Source organism: Symphalangus syndactylus, chromosome 17 (genome assembly GCF_028878055.3).
Source record: "Symphalangus syndactylus isolate Jambi chromosome 17, NHGRI_mSymSyn1-v2.1_pri, whole genome shotgun sequence".
Classification (NCBI taxonomy): domain Eukaryota; kingdom Metazoa; phylum Chordata; class Mammalia; order Primates; family Hylobatidae; genus Symphalangus; species Symphalangus syndactylus.
Genome location: NC_072439.2, coordinates 43,424,110 through 43,446,231, shown reverse-complemented (window position 1 = coordinate 43,446,231; position 22,122 = coordinate 43,424,110). Strand labels below are relative to the sequence as shown.

Below are 22,122 nucleotides of genomic sequence, written 5' to 3'. Positions count from 1 at the left end.
TCTCCATTGGTTTAGTTTGGAAACTGGTTTGTTTTAATGTGTTTTTTAAATGCTGTATATAGAGAAAAATCTGCAGACCACTGGAATACATTTGTTAAACTCTCATCTGCAGGGACACTGGGTGATATTTGGCAGTGACTGTTCCACATTGAGGCTTTGGTTTATTTATTAAAGTGTACAGTATTTAAAAATCAAACATAGCTTTAGTTAAAACACTAAGCTGAATTAGTCATGTCCATTCAGACATAACCGGAACTACTGAAAATATGAATTTCCAGAAGGTTTATTCTATATAAACTACATGTTTCAGTAGAGTATCTTTTTTTCTTTTTTGTTTAATTTCGGTTGTTTGATGTGCAATATGTTTTTGTATGCAGATAGTAAATAAACATTGATCTCCCAAAAAAAAAGTGATAACACAGTGTATTGGCCAGGCACAGTGGCTCACGCTCATGATCCCAGCACTTTGGGAGGCCGAGGTGGGTAGATCACCTGAGGTCAGGAGTTTGAGACCAGACTGGCCAACATGGTGAAACCCCGTCTCTACTAAAAATACAAAATTTAGCTGGGCTTGATGGTGGGCGCCTGTAATCCCAGCTATTCGGAAGGCTGGGGCAGGAGAATTGCTTGAACCGGGAAGGCAGAGGTTGCAGTGAGCCGAGATCACACCACTGCACTCTACACTCCAGCCTGGGTACTCCGTCTCAAAAAAACAAAACAACAAAACAAAACAAAACAAAAAAAAACGAATATAGTATATGTAATATGTATAGCATACAAAATATGTGTTAACTGACTATGTTATTGATAGGTCAACAGCAGACTATCTCTAGTCAAGTTTTGGGGCAGTCAAAAGTTATACTTGAATTTTCAAATGTTAAGGGTGTGGGGGGGACAGCATCACAAATCCTTGAGTTGTTCAAGTATCAATTGTAGGGGTGTGTGTGTGTGTATGAGACAGAGACAGAAAGAGAAGAGCAGCTAAAATCGAAGACCCATCACAAAAACACAATTGATTAGATCATTGGCCTTTGGTGAACGGCTCAACCTTCAGTCCCTCTCCACCCCTTTAGAGGTCAAGGGGGTAGGCTGAAAGTTCCAACTCTCTAAACACATGGTTGGTTTCCCTGGGCAATCAGCCTCTAAACAGAGGCTATCCAGGAGCTCCCCCGGCCATTGGTTACCTCATTCACATACAAAAAGACACTTATCACTTTAAGATTCCAAGCTGTGTGCCAAGAAATGGGGGCAGAGGCCAAATATGTATTTCTTATTATATCCAGAAATGGAAAGATAAGTGACAAAACAAATAGAGCAAAAGCTTAATTATAGAATCCAGGTGATGGGTATATGAGCGTGCACCATACAATTTCTTCAATTTTTCTTCATGTTCGAAAATGTTCAAAATAAAATGAAGACGGATCTGTTCTGCTTTGACCCTGGAGGATGAGCTTTGCATCTTCTCGATATGGGTTAGATATTAATGAATCTGCAAATGCTGACATAAGTGTGAATGACAGATAAATGTGCCTGCCACACAACTAGAGCTCACCTTCTATATTAAAGCACTGGAATTGGTCAGAGTACAACATGCTCTGTTCAAGGACTTTACATTCTAGTAAAAAGACCAACACATTAAAAATAACCAAACAACAAGGCAGAATATGGTAAATGCCATAAAATATAAAGTGTTGTAATTATTCCAAATAAAAGATGATGGGAGTTGCGGGGAGCACTAAGACAGCACGAACTATTCTAAGCACCTTGGAAGCAAAAAGCATAGTGTTTAAAGACTAATGAATCTTGGAATACAGGGAAGTTTTGGGAAAGATAGTAGACTGCAATCAAAATGGAGCTAGATATGACCATGTAAGGCAAAGACCAAATTCTTAGACTTAAAATAATTTATGGCAGAAACGCTGTAGACATTTTTTCTCTCATTCAAAAGGCAATAAACAAACAACTAAAGACTGTTGATTAGGAAAAAAACCAATGTATTCATTGCTCAATGAATTTTGAGAAAAGTAATTTTGTATTCAATGTCAATTACTGGCTTGGGAAAAGAATTTCTAAGATGCAAAACATATAAAAAGGCTAAATCTAAAGAAAAATATTCATAATGAACACAGGATGAAAGGCAATTTAATACCTAATAAAATAGGCTTTAAAGTTCTAAATGCTGAGAAAATGGGTACAAATATTTTGCAAGATGATAAAATTTCATTTGGCTTTTGATATTGTTGTGTCTGAGAATAATAAATATTTAATAAAAGGAGGGGTAGGCTTAATTTGCACATTTCCCAAGTCATGTCCAAAACATCCATCATAATGAAACAGATCACAGTTTAAGATGGCAATTCGGCTCCCTAAACGATATCTGTCACTTAGAAAGTCCCTTAAGCTTAACAAAAAAAAAGGAAGTTAAAAAGGCAAAATTCGTTTTTTTTTTAATTAAATATTAAAAATTTCCACTGGTTATTGTTGGGGAACAGGTGATGTTTGGTTACATGAGTAAGTTCTATGGTGGTGATCTGTGAGATTTTGGTGTACCCATCACCTAAGCAGGCAGTATACACTGCACCCAGTATGTGGTCTTTTTTATCCCTCACCCTCTTCCCACCCTCTTCCCCTGAGTCCCCAAAGTCCACTGTGTCTTTCTTATGCCTTTGCATCCCACATAGCTTAGCTCTCACATATGAGTGAGAACATACGATGTTTGGATTTCCATTCCTGAGTTAGTTACTTCACTTAGAACAATAGTCTCCAATCTCACCCCAATCACTGCAAATGCCACTAATTCATTTCTTTTTATGGCTAAGTAGTATTCTATTGTGTATATATATATATATATATATATATATACACCACAGTTTCTTTATCCACTCGTTGACTGATGGACATTTGGGTTGGTCCCATGATTTCACAGTTGCAAGTTGTGCTGCTATAAACACATGTGTGCAAGTATCTTTTTCACATAATGACTTCTTTTCCTCTGGGTAGATACCCAGTAGTGGGATTGCTGGATCAAATGGTAGTTCTACTTTTAGTTCTTTAAGGAATCTCCACACTGTTTTCCATAATGGCTGTACTAGTTTACATTCCCACCTGCAGTGTAGAAGTGTTCCCTCTTCACCACATCCATGCCAAATATCTACTGTTTTTTGATTTTTTTGATTATGGCCTTTCTTGCAGGAGTAAGGTGGTACTGCACTGTGGTTTTGATTTGCATTTCTCTGATCATTAGTGATGCTGAGCATTTTTTCATATATTTTTTGGCCATTTGTATGTCTTCTTTTTAGAATTGTCTATTCATGTCCTTATCCACTTTTTGATGTGATTGCTTTTTTTCTTGCTGATTTGATTGAGTTCATTGTAGATTCTGGTATTAGTCCTTTGTCAGATGTACAGATTGTAAAGATCTTCTCCTGCTCTGTGGGTTGTCTGTTCGCTTTGCTGACTGTTCCTTTTGCTGTGTAAAAGCTCTTTAGCTTAATTAAGTCTCAGCTATTTATCTTTGTCTTTATTGCATTTGCTTATGGGTTCTTGGTCATGAAATCCTTGCCTAAGCCAATGTCTAGAAGGGTTTTTCCTAAGTTGTCTTCTACAGTTTTTATAGTTTCAGGTCTTAGATGTAAGTCCTTAATCCATCTTGAGTTGATTTTTGTATAAGGTGGGAGATAAGGATCCAGTTTCATTCTCCTACATGTGGCAGCACCATTTGTTGAATAGGGTGTCCTTTCCCACTTTATGTTTTTGTTTGCTTTGTCGAAGATCAGTTGGCTGTAAGTATTTGGGTTAATTTCTGGGTTCTCTATTCTGTTCCATTGATCTATGTGTCTTACATTGGGTTTGAGAAACCTGCGAGATGCGAGATCCACCCAGTTACTCTCCAACAGGAGAGAAATTTGTCAGCAGGAATGACTAAGCAGGAAGCAGCTTAGCTATTTCAAGACCCACCCCCTCCACTTCCTTCCCAGCTCATCTACCACAAAAAAGGTTGGAGACAATTCAATATATAGGTCGCCTTATCTTCTGAAGATACAGAAGTTATGTCTCAGAACCTAGAAGTTTTAACTGTTACTGGGTCCAGTGAGTTGGGTTCTCAACTCAGGGAGGCCTCACCACATAAGAACAATTTTTGGAGAATGGGGAGGAATCCTAGCAAAGGTCTCCATGTCTAAGGATGGCTGTGGGTTACAACTCTAAAGGTCTTTTTATTTGCTTATTCAAATATAATGACATTTTAAAATTCTTGGCAAATTAGAAGTATTGTTACTAACTTCACATTTTCATATAGACCTTTGTATTATTTTATGTAACAGAATCCTCAAAAGCACTCTGGAGTTATTGGCCTTTTTTTATAAAAATAGTGAAGCAGAGAGATTAAAGGAGTTAACTGTAAGAAATACAATAAACATTCACAGCCTAGATTTCAAATTCACTCCTTATCATACTGCTGCTATAACTCAAGATAATTATTAAAATCCAAAACAGAAATGAAGCCATGACTGAACTAAATCCTTAGCAAAGATAAACGAACTTGCTTGGTTTTGAAGAGTGGCGTAAAGAAACTGGTTTGGAGGGGTCTGGAAGGCAGGTCATCTGATTATGATTCCTAACTGCCATAAGACAATACATGAGGGTGTGTGTGTGTGTGTGTGTGTTTCATGTCTAATACTGTACTTTAAGTTATTCAAGTCATTCCCCTAGTGAAATTTGAAACGTGGGTTATTTTTCCATATAGCTTCAGGGATGCCACTAAGATAGATAGAAATAAATAGGTCAGATCAGCCATCTGCCCCATGCTGGGAAAAGTATTGTTCTGTAAGCTACTTATGCTGTGGTTGGTTAAAGAGCATTTTATGGTTGAAATGGGACATTTTCAATGTATCCTGCAGAGGCGGCAAGTTCTCCCTTAGTTTCTTTTGACAGATGATCCAGTGGACCAGGCACATTCACTCTACTGTCCCACTTCTTTCATTTATTAAAATCCTGTATCGTGTATACACACACAGGATCTACAAGGACACATCAGACTGTAAACTGCTTGTAATTATGGATGACTTTGTTCCTTGCTTCTGTGTTTTTTGTTACCTATGATGCACATATTAACTTTTTAAAAATAAAAGTCATTTTAAAAACCTGAGGAGGCTGGGCGCAGTGTCTCACGCCTGTAATCCCAACACTTTGGGAGACCGAGGCAGGCGGATCACAAGGTCAGGTGTTCGAGACCAGCCTGGCCAACATGGTGAAACCCCATCTCTACTAAAACAACACAAAAATTACCCGAACATGGTGGCATGTGCCTGTAATCCCAGCTACTCAGGAGGCTGAGGGAGGAGAACTGCTTGAACCTGGGAGGCAGAGGTTGCAGTGGGCTGAGATAGCACCACTGAACTCCAGCCTGGGCGACAGAGCAAGACTCCATCTCAATAAAATAAAATAGGCCGGGCGCGGTGGCTCATGCCTGTAATCCCAGCACTCTGGGAGGCCGAGGCAGGCGGATCACCTGAGGTCAGGAGTTCAAGACCAGCCTGGCCATGGTGAAATCCCGTCTCTACTAAAAATACGAAAAAAAAAAAAATTAGCCAGGCGTGGTGGTGCACACCTGTAAACCCAGCTACTTGGGAGGCTGAGGTGAGAGAATTGCTTGAACTGGGAGGAGGAGGTTGCAGTAAGCTGAGATCGCACCACTGCACTTCAGCCTGGGCAACAAGAGCGAAACTCTATCTCAAAAATAAACAAATACATACATACATACAATAAAAAAAAATAAAAACCTGAGGAAAAAATTCTGTATTGGAAAGCTGATTTTAGTAGAAGTTACTTTTGCTACTATGAAATTTCTCCATGTCTTACACTGTATTACGTTATTACACGTGTTATTATGCTTTTTTTTTTCTGTTTTCTGTGACATTGTAAACAGTTTAAATATTCTGTATGTTTAGAAAAACTTTCATTTTTTTATAGTATCAAGGTATCGTGACTTTTCAGCCCAAGAAAAATAAGTCTTCGCTCATGCAGTATTTCTGGGAGACTTTCAAAATGTATGCCATAATCTCTTTTTTTGTGGCTGAAGCGAGTGGGGGTAGCTAGGAGGTAACAGGATCAGAAAGTGCTAGTGCAGGGTGGTCAGGATTACCTACAGCTCCAGTAAATAGGCAGTTTCTGTTTAGCTGCTCCCTCCTCGACCTCCTAAGATAGGCCCCTGAAGCTGTATTTACATTATATGCCAACTGAAAAATATGTATTTGTAGAAGACAGGATTTAAGAGTTTTAGTAATAAAGATGAATCCTAGAGTTCACTAGCTTATAAAAAATTGGGCTTATGATGTTGACATTACCAAGGAATACCTAGGAAACAGGGATGGCAGGAAGGTGGGGGAAGGAGGCAAGGGAAGAAAGAGGGAAATTATGGAAGAAAACAAGCTGCCTCGTGGTCTTCTAGTTCCAGGTTCTAAACTTGGTTTCTGTCCTGTTACATGAGAAACCCTGCAAATTTTCAATACTTTGCCTTTACTTGCTGAAGGTAGTTTGAGTGGGTTTTATAATGTTTTTAAACTTTCTCCAGATACCTACCATGATGGCCCGCTTCATGGAATAGATGTTACCTGGCCTTCTGGGAGCAGTGCAGGCCTGTGCAATTATACTTGCACTGCAGCCTGCCTATCAGCAGTGCTTTAACATTGGCAGAAACGCCATCATGATGTTATAAATCTATTTTCTCATCAATGTAATTGTAAAACCCATCAAAGGTGCTTCACAAGCCTCTATTCAACATAGTTAAAGATAGGCTATAATTTTCCATGGTCGGCCGGGTGCGGTGGCTCACGTCTATAATCCCAGCACTTTGGGACGCCGAGGCGGGCGGATCACCTGAGGTCAGGAGTTCGAGACCAGCCTGGCCAACATGGTAAAACCCTATCTCTACTAAAAATGCAAAAATTAGCTGGGCGTGGTAGCTCATGCCTGCAGTCCCAGCTACTCGGGAAGCTGAGGCAGGAGAATCACTTGAACCAGGAGGCGGAGGTTGCAGTGAGTTGAGATCATACCACTGCACTCCAGCCTGGGCAACAGAGTGAGACTCAGTCTCAAAAAAAAAAAAAAAAAAAAAAAAAAAAAATTTCCATGTTAAAAGCTAAACAATTACTAATCCTTAAAGTTTCCATTGAAAATATAGCTATTGCTACTTCTACTGGAAAAAATAATGTATCTGCTTTCAGCTCATCATATACAAATGTAGGATAATAGAATATTATCAGTATACTTAATCATACTTCTCCCAGAGAGGGACTTTTCAATTAGGTAACATACAATACCACTCTGAATACTTCCAAGATGTGTTTTTTCTTTCCAGAAGAAAGGAATTATTCATAACTAATATAAATAGCACAGCTTCATTTTAAAAATAGGAACTGCAGTATCAGGTAGATTAAAAGTAGGTTAAAATTAATTAATATTTAAAATAATTCATTATTTTACTTTTATCTCTGAAGGCATTATGTACAGTGGGGAAAATCCATAAATACTATTATATATAAATGGAAGTCCATATTTTCAAGATCTGTCTGTAGATATTTTCTAGTCCATATAGCAAAATTCACAGAGTAATTGGTATATGAATTAAAATTAATCTTGATTTGTCCAGTTGGCAATACAAATATAAACTGCTACTGACTTCTCAAATGATATTAAGTTCCTTCCAAGAATCAGAGAAATACTTAGAATAATACTGTGCACAAAAATGAACATACTAATGTTAGAATCATGCTGTCATTATTACATCAACTAGTCATATTGCTACTTCCACTTTTTGCTCAAGGTAAATACCAGGTGTTAGTTACTAAGCACAGTGCTATTAAATTTTAGTAAATGAAGATATCAATCTTGTTTTCAAGGAGACTTTTTGAAATAGAATTTACCTACAGCCAAGGATTTGAGGTAGGAATCCAGTCAAATTAATGTATTGTTTGCAGATAATTTGGGGTAAGCCAGTATTAAGGAACACAACTCAGTATTTCTATTTATTAGAAATTACAAGGGCAAAAATGGTAGTGTTATAACTAAGAAATTCTACTGAAATCCTTAAAAATCAAATGAACCTTGCCATACATATTTTCAGTCGTAGCATGCTTATTAAAATTGATTTTTTAAGTTTGAACTATTAGTTTACAACATTGTAACTTTTTTGGTTAGTAAAATCACTAAAACTGGAATGACTAGTCAATTTTAGGAAAGAATAACAGGGAAAGCCAGAAATAAAAATCTTTGTTTTAGAAGTGCTGAACATTTGATTGGTTCAGATAAGAGTCAGAAGGCTGATCAACTTAGCACAAGAGCCAAAAGAAACAGTAGGCTGTCATTTCCCCTTTAACCTTACTTCATGGAAGATTACCATGTGCTCATGTAGATACAACATAGAGATTTTTCATATAAACATATCCTGGAAAAAGGCATTAAACCATTCTTCTCCTCATACACATTTTCAGTGTCCTATCACAATAAAAAGCATAAATATCAAAATGTGGCTTTGCTCTCTGAAGGTTTAGTGTTATTTGTGTTGTAGTATTTAAAAGTCCAGAAATTATTATTTATGGTTTGACTTATTTTCTGAAAAACACTAAATCATTTGTAAAAATTAACTGCTAAATTATTGTAGTATTTTTAAAAGGGCTGATTACATGCCTTTAGAGGTAACATTAGTGCTGAAATCTGACCCTGTGCGCTCTTACTTCTGGTTTCACTATTTCTACACTCATAACACTAGCACAGACCTAACCAATACAGCACTGTTACATCACAGCACAGTAGCTTTCTTTCTAGCAGTTTTGCTTCTAGCCTATTTTTATTCTAAACTTTCTTATTCACAGGTGCCATCTTCCTTAATATAAAATTAAAATACAAACGAAATAACAAAAATCCTACACCAAAAAAAGCCTCCAACCTTCCCAGTATACTGCCCCACCGGCTTCTGATCTAATCCACTTAAATTCAACAAAATCTTAGCTACTAAAACTTTCTCATCACCCATTAAAATACTATCTACCATACATTTTAAAGCATTTTACCTTCTCTCATATGCCATCTGCATTCCCCTGGCTGCTTCTCTAATTTCTTCAAAATTTTGTCTAAGATATTTGTCACAGCTCAGTGTAATGGCTCATGCCTGTAATCCCAGCACTTTGGAAGGCTGAGGCGGGTGGATTGCCTAAGGTCAGGAGTTTGAGAGCAGCCTGAACAACATGGTGAAACCCCATCACTACTAAAAATACAAAAATTAGCCAGGCATGGTGGTGTATGCCTGTAATCCCAGCTACTCAGGAGGCTGAGACAGGAAAATCGCTTGAACCTGGGAAGCAGGAGGTTGCAGTGAGGCAAGATCGAACCACTGTACTCCAGCCTGGGCAACAGAGCAAAACTCCATCTCAATCAATCAATCAATCAATCAATAAAATAAAGACAGTTTTCACAGAGTCTTTCTAGATCAATTTTTCTAGGTTACTCTAAATATTTAAGAAATGTATGTATCTTTCTGTCCTTCCTACCTCCTCCATTATCTTGAGGACAGAAGCACTTCTTTCACTTCCTTTACAACTACCTCAGAGCCTCCCAGTGTAAGGCTGAGAAAAAGCTGATTTTTAATTATCTCTGATTTATCTAAAACTACAAAATCAAATATTCTAGCCTTGGCTCAAATTTTAATTAGACATTTTGATCATCCTAACCAACTGATCCACATGCAAAATAACTGATATTAGTGAATAAATCTGTTCAAAGGGAGGTGGTCAATAAAAATTATTCCTTGGTTAAGATTATAATTAAAACCATAATAGATTTAGAATTACACAGAAGGTGAATTGTAACAAACAAGTTCTGAAATCAACCAGGGAAGAAAGTTGACATTATAATGTCATTTCAAAATAGTGAAAAGCCTAAAACATAGTATCCTGAAAGCTAATATAATGTTATCACTTTTTTGTTTTTAACAAATAAAACTTCTCAGTATTTAGTACCAATTATTCATATATAAAATTACACACAGAATCTTGCTGACAGTAGGCTTTGCAAAATGAGAGAGAGAGAGAGAGAGGGAGGAAGGGGAGGGGAGGGAGGGAAGGAGGGAAGGAGGAAAGGAAGGAAGGATATGTAGCTGGGTGTGGTGGCACACGCTTGTAATCTCAGCTACTCAGGAGTCTGAGGCAGGAGAATCACTTGAACCTGGGAAGCAGAGGTTGCAGGGAGCTGAGATGGTGCCACCGCACTCCCTAGCCTGGGCGACAAAGTGAGACTCCATCTCAGAAAAAAAAAAAAAAAAAAAAAATCATTTAGAAATACCCTGCTTCACTGCACAGTCATACAATTTCCGCCAGAAAACAATAAACACCAAAAGAGAAAAACACACATACACACAAAGAGACAAGTTTCAAAATGTCTAAAAACCTATTTATAGTCTTTTAAAAAAGTATACACACGCTCTCAAACAAAACTAGTCCAAGAGTTGTACCATTCAAGATGACACTACGAAGTATATTATTAAGATGAAGCAATAATTAAAAGGTAAACATATTATATGTAAAAACGAAAGGAAAAATGTTCAGTCCATTGAGTAGGTGTGACAGGAAAGCTCTAAATCTTTCCTCTAACACTGAATCCTCTCCAGTGATTCAAGCCAGTATTTATCCCATATAGCTCAGTTGTGTAGCAGCTGCATTCTGTACTCTATTTTTTGATGGCAAAGAAGTCATGTTAATTAAATTGGAACAACCTAAATATAACTTTAAAAGTCAAGTTTGACTATGATATCCTATATTTCTTCTAGAAGCAGCAGAAGCAGCAACAATCATTCTCCTCACATACTGAACACACTCGCAACTATCCATATAGAAATCAGGTTAAATTGCTTTCTTAGCCTTCAAGTCATCATGTACAGATATTATTACATATGAAGGTTTCAAATTCAAATACTTTGTACAGTAAGAATCAACTTGTTATAATCTTGGGAAATTAGCCACTCATCCACAAATATGCCACACAGAAAGGAAAAAATGTAAAAATATCACCACAGGTATAATTTATTTTCTTTCAACTTAGGCCAAAAATGACCAACACAAGTAACTTCTTATTCATACCAAACAACACAGATATAATTTAATTACAATTCAATCTTCAAAATTGAAACTAAAAGCCACTCTACTCTTCAATTTTTAATATCCATAGATGCAACTACTATATAGAGAAGTATAAAGGCCGGGCACGGCAGCTCATGCCTGTAATCCCAGCACTCTGGGAAGCCGAGACAGGTGGATCACCTGAGGTGAGGAGTTCGAGACCAGCTTGGCCAACATGGCAAAACCCCGTCTCTACTAAAAATACAAAAAGTAGCCAGGTGTGGTGGTGGGTGCCTGTAATCCCAGTTACTCGGGAGGTTGAGGCAGGAGAATCACTTGAACCAGGGAGGCAGAGGTTGCAGTGAGCCGAGATCACACCACTTAACTCCAGCCTGGGCAACAGAGTGAGACTCCATCTCGAAAAAAAAAAAAAAAGAAAAGAAAAGAAAAAGAAAAACATGCTCTAAGCATTTAAAATGCCATTCTCTCTTACTTTAAACACGTATGAAAGAATTTAAACTATTAATGAGCTGACAAGGAAATGTGGCAGAGGGATGAAGATTTTATGGTTGCAAAGCCCTAAGTTTGGGGTGCTAGGTAACCCTACTCAAAGCCCCAATTTTTGTTTTTATTTTAAATTTTATTTTTAACTGACAAATAATGATTTTATATATTTGTGGGGTACAGTTTCCTTATTTGTAATGCAGGAATTATAATAATATCTTACCCATTGTGAGGATTAAATGAGAGAATGTAATAAAGCACTTAATACTTAGAAAGCATTAATTCATTCAACAAACATTTGAGGAGTTACTAAGTGAAGCCTCAGTACAAGTGGTGAAAAAAACATGTAGTGCCTATCCTCAGGAAACTCTCTTTTTAGCTGGAAAGATATTTTTTAATGTTTAAAACAAAAAAATGTATAATTGTGATAAGTTATTATAAAGGAAATAAAGTAGGTTCAATGATGGAGAACTACTTAGACTGGTCAGGGAGATAAAGAAAAATTTTAGGGAAAGGGTGACATTTAGCAGAGGCCAGAGAGAGAATGCTTAGTAGAAGTCATAATCAAGAAAGGCTCTCAAGAAGGGGAAAATGCATGCCCAGTAGAGAGGAGGGCAGTATGACTGCAGAACAGTGAGCCATGAGGGTAACATGAAAGAAATTTGGAGGGTGAGGTAGTATACAGAGTTAGCAGGTCTCTATAGCCATGGTGAAGACTTTGGATTTTTATTCTAAGTATAATGGGAAACCACTGGAGGATTTCAAATAGAGAAGCCATTGCATTTAACACGTTTACACGTCAGGAAAAAAAAATTATTGCAATACTCCATTTGGCTAGGGAGGTTGAGTTTCAAAATACTCTGCTGTGCTCATCTTTGTTTTAAAATAGTATTGTTCATTCCTTTTAGGTGGAAAATTTTAAATAAGTTCCCCATTTCCTGCGTTGATTAAAAAAAAAAAAAAAAAAGAGGGCCCGGGCGCAGTGGCTCACGCCTGTAATCCTAGCACTTTGGGAGGCCGAGGCAGGCAGATCACAAGGTCATGAGATCGAGACCATCCTAGCTAAAACAGTGAAACCCCGTCTCTACTAAAAATACAAAAAATTAGCTGGGCATGGTGGTGGGCCCAGCTACTCAGGAGGCTGAGGCAGGAGAATGGCGTGAACCCGGGAAGCGGAGCTTGCAGTGAGCCGAGACCGCACCACTGCACTCCAGTCTGGGCGACAGAGCGAGACTCCGTCTCAAAAAAAAAAAAAAAACTAAAAAACTAGGGCTTTTCTTTTCTTTTTTCCCTCTTTAGAAGCATTATGATCAATAGTTCAGCTGAGTTATGGATATAAGTTTAATTTTTATCACTTGTCTTTTTAATTTTGAACTATCCCAACAATCTCGTTACTCACAGAACTAGTCGAACTTCTTGGCAAATAAACAATTGAGTTAAAAAGTAAAAGAGACTAAGTTTGTGTCGTTATTTTTTTTTTCTATAAAATCATCATCTTCACCACCTTATCAGGGGGCAACTTTTATTTAATAACATTTGAAGTGTTCTTACTTGGTCAATTATGGATAAACAATCCGGTTTGCCTTTCTACCCTTAAAGAATGCTGTGAATTGTTGGAAAAAGTCCAAAACTGTAATTATTTGATCCACCATTAACTCCTTAGTCTCTCTTGTTGACTTCCATATCAACATGTAACATATGGGGTATTCTAAGCCCTTTGCATGCCCAATTCAGGAACTCCAACTGCTGATAGGACTCCCCCTCCTCCCTATCCCATTTCCCCCTACTCTTAGCAAAACTGCCTCTTTCCCAAACTCATCTCCTGTCCACCTCAAAAATGTTGTCCTTTATTTTCCTTTCTTTCTATCTCAGAAAAGCGTTTCTCTGAATTTTCAAGATTAGTTCCTGTATCTGTGCGACTGATAGCCCCTCTTGCTTTATCAGTTATTCTGCTTTTCCTCTTCAGTCTCTCATTCTACTCTTCTTCTTTCACAAGTGCTCAAAAGTAAACAGATGAACAGACAAATCGGCTGCTAAGTTTTACTTACTTGCCTGCCACACAATCCTCCAACAAACATCTTAATCATAATACTCATATAATCAAAATTCATCCACAAGCCCATCAATAGAATTCAAACACTTTTTTTCTGGCTTTCAAATTTTTCAACAATCTGGCTCTGATCCACCTATCCTCATAAAATGATACTGGATTGCTATCTATTATCTTTATTCTACCTACAAAATTCAGTAAAATATAAATCTACAAATTTCAGTAAAATACAGTCTATATAATCACATCCTTTTCCATACTACCTTAATTTCTCAGTCATTATTTGAAGACAGTGCCTTGTAGGGTCTGTACTAATTCTGAGTGGTAAGTGCCAGAATTGAGTTGCAGTAGACTAGTTAAGGTTGAAACCAAACACTTCCTTCCTGATTTGTACCCTTTATAATAAAACTGTAATCATAAGTATAACACTCTCCTGAATTCCATGAGTTGTTCTAGCATATTCTTGAATCTTATGGGGCCATGGAAAACCCTGGATTTGTAGCCAATTGACAGAAGTGCAGGTGATCTGGGGATTCTCAAAGTGAGGCTGAAGTCTGAAGTAAGGGCAGTACTGTTGGACACTGTGCCCTTTAATTGTGGGGTATGCACTGACTCCAGGTGGTTAATGCCAGAATTGAATTGCACTACACCTGTTGGGGTTGAAACAGAACACTTCCTTTCAATTTTTACCAAGTCAAGACAAAGTTTCTGCTATCATTATTCAAGACTATTCAAGCTCCTAATTTACCACAGTAAATAAAAATTTGTACTCTGAATTCAATGCAATAAATGCTGTGACTGGGAAGTAGAATGGGAGAATGAAGGGTACAGGAGGCGAGATTTGTACAGAAGGCAAGATTTTAAAAATAACGTGTAAGATGATTTTACCCACACTAAACGACTTATAATTGTTGATTATTCCCTATAGTTCCCTATTTTCCTACTTACATGCATGTCATTCACCTTTATGTAAAACCTTTTACCTCCTATCTCTACCTATGAGAATCCTACCTGAATTTTAAGAGTCTGATCAAATGTCACTTCCACAGAAAGGCCTTCTTTGGTTCTAACTGGAACTAATTTTTAAATCTCAGTTTAAGGCAAATAAGCATATTACAAAGCAATAAATAAGAAGTGGTCACGGTTCTACCATTTCTAGCATAAACTTGAACAAGTCACTTGAGCTTTTTAAACATGTAAAATGAAGATAGGGCCAAACAACACCCTACATTTCTCAGAAAATTCTTCTGCCTCAAAAATTTTAGAAACACATTCTTTAAAAAGTCAAAAAATTTGGAAACACATTATTTTAAACTGTCAGGAGCTGTTGATGAAGAGAAAGCAAAAAATCAGAGTGATACGCTAATACAGTGGTGAAGCCATGGCTGCCCCAAAGAGCCAATAATCAGAGCCTGGTAGGGATAACAGACATTACCTCGAGCCCATGTAAGAGGGAGTTGGAGCTGAGGGGTCTACATAAAGCTAGGATCTCTGTGAAAAGATGAATGAGAAAACAAAAACCGCTTGTTGGTCAAAGAAAATGACAGGTTTTGGCTAGGAGGGGTGGCTCACGCCTGTAATCCCAGCACTTTGGGAGGCTGAGGCGGGTGGATCATGAGGTCAGGAGTTCCAAGACCAGCCTGGCCAAGATGGTGAAACCTTGTCTCTATTAAAAACATAAAAATTAGCTGGGTGTGGTGGCATGCACCTGTAATCCCAGATAGGGGGCTGAGGGAGAAGAATTGCTTGAACCCGGGAGGCGGAGGTTTCAGTGAGCTGAGATCATGCCACTGCACTCCAGCCTGGGCGACAGAGCAAGACTACGTCTCAAAAAATAAAAATAAATAAAAATAAAAATAAAAATGACAGGTTTTGGCCTGTGGTCTTAAGTAAAGACATGCAGTTGCCCTTGAGTATTTGTAAGCATAGGTCTATGTTCACACATACTTAAAATTCTGAATATAAGCTCATAACCGCAAAATATAATATATGCAAGGGAACCTGCTAACATGAGTAAGAGTCAGCAGAGACAACAGCTGAATTAAAACCCTGACACCTTAATATTAAAATTAGCAGTTACAGATTATAAAACATTTAAATACATAAGAGAGAATAACATGAGCAATAAATAATCTAATTCTAGCCAAATTTGCAAAGAAAACCAAATTGAACTTCTAGAAATGAAGAATATAACTAACGTTAAGAATTCAATGGAGTAGGCCTAGCCAGAACAATCAGGCAAGAGAAAGAAATAAAGGGCATTCAAATTGAAAAAGAGTAAGTCAAACTATTGCTGTTTGTCAACGATGACTATGTACCTAGAAAATGTTGAAGACTCCTCCAAAAGACTCCCAGATTTGAGAAACGAATTCAGTAAAGTCTCAGGTTACAAAATCAGTGTACATGAATCAGTAGCACTGCTATACACCAACAACGACCAAGCTAAGAATCAAATCAAGAACTCAATCCCTTTTACAATAGCTGCAAAAAATTAAAATAAAATAAAATACCTAGGAATATCATTAACCAGAGTGATGAAAGATTTCTACAAGGAGAATTACAAGAAGCTGCTGAAAAAGAAACACATCCCATGCTCATGGATTGGAAGAATCAGTATCACGAAAAGGACCATACTGCCAAAAGCAATCTACAGATTCAATGCAATTCCTATTAAAATACCAACATTGGCGGGTGCGGTGGCTCACGCCTGTAATCCCAGCACTTCGGGAGGCCGAGGCTGGTGGATCACCTGAGGTCAGAGTACTGGACCAGCCTGGCCAATGTGGTGAAACCCCGTCTCTACTAAAAATACAAAAATAAGCCGGGGGGGAGGGGGGAGGGACAGCATTAGGAGATATACCTAATGCTAAATGATGAGTTGATGGGTGCAGCGAAACGACATGGCACATGGATACATATGTGACAAACCTGCACATTGTGCACATGTACCCTAAAACCTAAGGTATAATGATAAAAAAAAAAAAAAAAAAAGAAGCACAGCTATTAAGCAAACTGGTCCATTTTAAATGAATTGAATGGTCAAGGCCACTTCACGAATAATTGCTAGGTACTATATTACACATAACACATCTACCTAGATGTTTAAAAAGAATGAAGAAAACCATGCATAGAGATTACACAATTTCCTAATCTGTTCATAGAATTCTTACATACACCAAAGTTAGTGAGTGAGGGAAAATGGATTCCTAGACGTGAGCACTGCGAAAAAGAAAGACTAGAAATGCCTCACAATGGTCCCTATGATCCATGAAAAGAGGCAAGAAAGTATTTCTTACAGTAAATCGCCCTGCTATATAGAACCATATACAATCGCAAGGATGACACAGATTTTCTCATTCTTTTATGTCAGAATAACTACTCATTGTCAAATATCTAATGAGTTAACTCAGACATCTAAACACTGTGGAGTTCTATTACAAAAACAGAAATATTATTATTTTAAAATCTTAACACAGGACTCTGCTATCCATAAAGTATTAATTTCACTTCAATATTAACTAGGACACCAATTGAAATGTCAAATGCATTCACTAACAAAAGTAGTTTCAATTTATACCTAAAACCCAATGCAATAGCAATACCACATCTTTGCAAAAAAGAAAAAAAAATCTTTACAATAAGGTATAATTGACATGGTGGACCTAATAGTAAATACATGGCCATCTTCGAAGAGGTACGTTTTCAAACCTAATTCAACAAACTTACCAGTAACTAAAATGCATCGGATTGTTGCAGGGCTCACAATAAACTTGCAAAATTCTGTGTACTGCCATACAAAATTTCTCTCCATTCTTGCCTATTTCCAACTTCCCTAGATACAAAGGCAAATATAAAAGATACTTCAGCCCATTCCTATATCTCCTACATAAAATTTCCTGTCTAGAACACATCAGTTCATCTGCAGAGCATCTAAATATATACTCTAAGATAAACCGAAAAGCAAGTATCTGTGTCAGTGAAAACTAATACAACATAGAACACGCTCTTGAAAAGTGTATCAATACCTAGGGACAGATTTTCAGAGGAGTATTTTATTATAGACCAAAAGTATGCTGATTATTATGTCATGATACATAATTGCTAAACTTTTCAACAGACAGTACTATAACACATGTTCTCTAAGTAGCAATTCTACTTCAGGAATGGATGAGAGTTTGTAATCCTGTATCTTTTTAAGGAAAATGACGCCAATAACCTAGTGGGTGTTTATTCCTAAAAATAATTACCATCTTCTAATTCTTTTTTTGTTTTGTTTTCTTTCTCAGTCTCAGGACTGATTTCTTTTTTTTATTATTATTAGACTTTAGGTTTTGGGGTACATGTGCACAATGTGCAGGTTTGTTACATGTGTATCCATGTACCATGTTGTTTTGCTGCACCCATTAACTCGTCATTTAGCATTAGGTATATCTCCTAATGCTTAAGCTTAATTTAAGTTAGAAAATAACATTTATTTCAAGTATCAGATTGTAAAGGGCTACACCATGGGGAAAAAAGAAATAAATAGTATAATAATACCTCTTATAAATTAGCATATTTATTATTTCTCCAGAGCTTTTTGGCCTTTATTGATAAAGAATGCCACAACAGTCTTGGCCCACAAATACCTGAGAATATTTATTAACTATGTATAAACATAACTAATTTGTTTATAATAAATATATATATTTCTATGCCATTAAAATTTAAATATATAAAAAAAAATAAGCTGGGCGTGGTGCCAGGTGCCTGTAATCCCAGCTACTCAGGAGACAGGCAGGAGAATCGCTTGAACCAGGGAGGCGGAGGTTGCAGTGAGCCGAGATGCTGCCATTGCACTCCAGCCTGAGCAACAAGAGCGAAACATTGTCTCAAAAAATAAATAAATAAAATAATAACAATAATAAAATAAAACACCAACATCATTTTTCACAGAATTAGAAAAAACAATCCTAAAATTCATATGGAACCAAAAAAGAGCCCAAATAGCCAAAGCAATCCTAAGCCAAAAACAAATCTGGAGGCATCACGTTACCTGGCTTCAAATTATATTACAAAACTATTGTTATCGGCTGGGCGCAGTGGCTCACACCTGTAATCCCAGCACTTTGGGAGGCTGAGGTGGGCGGATCACTTGTGGTCAGGAGTTTGAGGCCAGCCTGGACAACATGGCTGAAACCTTGTCTCTATTAAAAATACAAAAAGTAGCTGGGTGTGGTGGCAGGTGCCTGTAATCCCAGCTACTCGGGTGGCTGAGACAGGAGAATCACTTAAACCCAGGAGGTGGAGGTTGCAGTGAGCCGAGATGGTGCCACTGCATTCCAGCCTGGGCAAGAGAGTGACACTGCATCTCAAAAGAATACACACACACACACACACACACACACACACACACACACACACACACGTATAGTTATCGAAACAGCATGGTACTGGTATAAAATAAGGCACACAGACCAATGGAACAGAATAGAGAACCCAGAAATAAAGCCAAATACTTACAATTAACTGATCTTCAACAAAGCATACAAAAACATAAATTCAGGAAAGGACACCCTATGTAATAAATGGTGCTGGAAAAACTGGATAGCCACATATAGAAGAATGAAACTGGATCTCTATCTCTCACCTTTATACAAAAATCAACAACTCAAGATGGAACAAAGACTTTAAGATCTGAAACCATAAAAATTCTAGAAGATAACCTGAGAAAAACTCTTCTGGACATTGGCTTAGGCAAATAATTTATGACTAAGACCCCAGAAGCAAATGCAACAGAAACAAAAATAAATAGGACCTAATTAAATGAAAAAGCTTCTGTACAGCAAAAGAAATAATCAGCAGAGGAAACAACTCACAGAATGGGAGAAAATATTTGCAAACTATGCATCTGACAAAGGACTAGTATCTAGAATCTAAGAGGAACTCAAATCAGCAAGAAAAAATAATAATCATCTCCTGAAAAGGTGGGCAAATGACATGAATAGACAATTCTCAAAAGAAGATACACAAATGACCAACAAACATGAAAAAATGTTCAACATAACTAATCATCAGAGAAATGCAAATTAAAACAACAATGAGATACCCTAGCCAGGAGGACGATTGTTAAAAAGTCAAAAAACAATAATGTTGGTGTGGATGCAGTGAAAAGGGAATACTTTTACTCAGCTGGTGGGAATGTAAATTACTACAACCTCTATGGAAAACTGTATGGAGATTTAAAGAATTAAAAGTAGATCTACCATCCAATCCAGCAATCCCACTACTGTATATCTATCCAAAGGAAAAGGCATTATATCAAAAAGACATGTGTTTATACAGAAGGAAAAAAAATTAAAAAGACACCTGCATGTACACGTTTATTGTAGCACAATTCACAACTACAAAGATATGGAACCAACCTAAGTGTCCATCAACCAATGAAAAAATATGGTATATATACACCATGGAATACTATTCAGCTGTTAAAAAAAAATGAAATAATATCTTTTGGAGCAATTCTGATAGAGCTGGAAGCCAATACTCTAAGTGAAGTAACTCAGGAAACTGAAACCAAATACCCTATGTTCTCACAAATGAGAGCTAAGCTATTGAGTATGCAAAGGCAGACAGAGTGGTATAATGGACTATGGACACTCACAAGCAGGAGGGTGGAGTGGGTGAGGGATAAAAAACTACTTTTTTTTTTTTTTTTTTTTTTGAGACAGAGTCTCGCTCTGTCGCCCAGGCTGGAGTGCAGTGGTGTGATCTTGGCTCTCTGCAACCTCCGCCTCCTGGGTTCAAGCAATTCTTCTGTCTCAGCCTCCCGAGTAGCTGGGACTATAGATGCGTGCCACCATGCCCAGCTAATTTTTGTATTTTTAGTAGAGACAGGGTTTCACCATATTGGCCAGGCTGGTCTCGAACTCCTGACCTCAGGTGATCCACCCACCTCGGCCTCCCAAAGTGCTGGGATTACAGGCATGAGCCACCGTGCCCAACCTAAAAAACCTATTTATTGAGTACAATATACACCGCTTGGTGGTGGATGCAATAAAATCTCAGACTTCTTCTCCCCATGTTGCCTTTCCTTAAAACAGTTTCTTTTGTTTTTTGTTATCATTTCTACGTTCGTCCCTTCGTTCAGTCTCGTAATGATGGTCTCAGGCAGTAACAGTAGTGAATGCTGTAATGACGGTCTCAAGCAGTAACAGTAGTAACTGCTGTGTGACCATCTCAAGTAGTAACTGTGGCAGTCAGCCACAAGTGTGGCTATACAATTCATCCAAATAACTAAAAGCCACTTGAACTCTAAAAGCTATTGAAATAAATATATATATTATATTCTCAATGGATCAATTACATGGCAAATTAAATACAATTAAAGACTTAGAGATAGTCTTTAACAAGATATGAAAGTAACAAAAAAGTGTAAGGAAAATGAAAGGATAAAAAAAAATCGACCTAATTTCAACTGGAGGACATAAAAATAAGAGAAAATAGAGGATATTAAATATTCAAAGAGATAACACTATAATTTTCCAGCTCTAACAAAAAATATAAATTCTCAGATAGAGAAGGCATAATTTAACATAAATCACCTTAAACAGAATAAAATTCAAAAACAATCCATACCTAGATACATTATGGTGAAACTGCATATCAAAAGTAAATACATTTTAAAATAAAAATAATTTCTTCCTTTCCCAATTCAGGTTGTTATAAAGATCTAATGAGAATACATAATTTACATAAATCTCAATAAATATTTTAGTCATATGTACTAACTTTATGAGAAATCCTCTCAATCTTGTGTGTTTTGAAAACCATTACAGCCTGGCTGGCTGTGTTTTTGCATCCAAATGAATGAAACAGTTTTGCTGCTTCTTTTACTTTCTAACTGCTTAAATGCAAAGGTTCTTAAAGACTCACTGTAATATTTATCTTCATTAGCTGGAATTAGCAAATGACAGAGCCAAACTACATGAGACTGAAGCACCCTTTCCAGTACCATTCATAACTGTTAAACAAACATTTACAGCAAGCCTACAATAGGCAACGAACTCCAAATGATGCAAAGATGATTAACTAGGTAATTTTCTTTTCAGCCTGTTAATAAGGTAGGCTGTATCATATCTGAACACATGCTAGCTATTGGTAGGAAGAAAAGATATTAAACTTCTGGCTGTGCACAGTTGACTATGCAACTGATGAATTCAGTGAATAAGAATATATTTTTAGTATAAATAAAACAAAGTTTAAAAAATTAGACATGCTTCAAACTACCCTCCCTTAATGCCAGATTCAAGTAAAAAGTCAATTTAACATTATTTACTCTTTTGCTTTACATGGGGCCCTTATAGTTTTAACAATCACAATAGAGAATGTACTGCAAAAAAAAAACATGGAATGAAAACATATTTGTATGTAAGAAAGCCTCTACTGACAGAATCCTAAGTGTTTCTTTAAGCTTTTCCA

At 37.1% G+C, this 22,122-nt stretch overlaps 1 protein-coding gene across 33 annotated transcripts in view; it reads right to left on the bottom strand.

Annotated features, from left to right (window-relative positions):
- The window catches only part of PPHLN1 (periphilin 1), a 226,930-nt gene that overhangs the window by 29,782 nt on the left and 175,026 nt on the right, over window positions 1-22,122 (bottom strand). The gene's annotated exons all lie outside the window — the stretch shown is intronic.